Here is an 833-nt window from a genome sequence, read left to right as displayed (position 1 = left end):
CACGAGTTCTCTATAATAAACAAAAAACAACAAAGAAATCAGATCAGATCAGATTGGATCCGATTCGATCAGATCAATCGTGTTTGGTATGTTAAAGCGAAAAGGGAGCCAAGCAGCTATACATTTATTGTTAAACAAAATATTTAGCTTAGCATCTATATATATATATATATATATATATATATATATATATATATATAAACTACATATGTATATGTACCATCTAATAATATATAGGAAAGTGAACAAGAAACAAAAGCGAAACAAAACAAAACAAAAAAAAAAAATGAAATAAAAACCAAAATAAAACAAAAAAAAAAAAAATGATTAGTTAAAGTTATAAAGCTTGTGTTGCCTTTACAATTTATTTTTCATTCTTTACCCATTTTCTTTAGTAATATTTTTGGTTTAAAATAAGGATCAATTGCCAAGTTGCTTTTTGGTTCATCCTCCATATACAAATGTATATATCAAAGTCAATTGATCCAATCTACTAAATATACGTAAAATTCTCTTTACAGCGCATTTCTAAGGTTTCTATTTAATTGGTTGTATCTAATATTAATTTATATCTTAAAAAAAAGGGCTAAAAGTTTTGTTTAATTAAGATTATTATTTCAGATTTTTAATTTTAGAAGATAAACGTCGCCCCGCCTGCCGCCTTAATATCGGTCTTTGCTGCTGCAGTGTAGAATATATCCTCTCGTCTGTATATGGTTTATTTTTCTTTTGTTTAAGTTATCTTGGTTTTGTGTTTTTTTTTTCTGCTTTTGTACACAACGAAAATGAAGGAAATTTGTGTCCCCATTTGATGTTATCCGAATGACCTCTCT

The sequence above is a fragment of the Drosophila tropicalis genome, unplaced genomic scaffold (genome assembly GCF_018151085.1).
Source record: "Drosophila tropicalis isolate 14030-0801.00 unplaced genomic scaffold, ASM1815108v1 contig_463, whole genome shotgun sequence".
Taxonomy (NCBI): Eukaryota; Metazoa; Arthropoda; class Insecta; order Diptera; family Drosophilidae; genus Drosophila; species Drosophila tropicalis.
Note: the sequence above shows the minus strand (reverse complement) of the source record.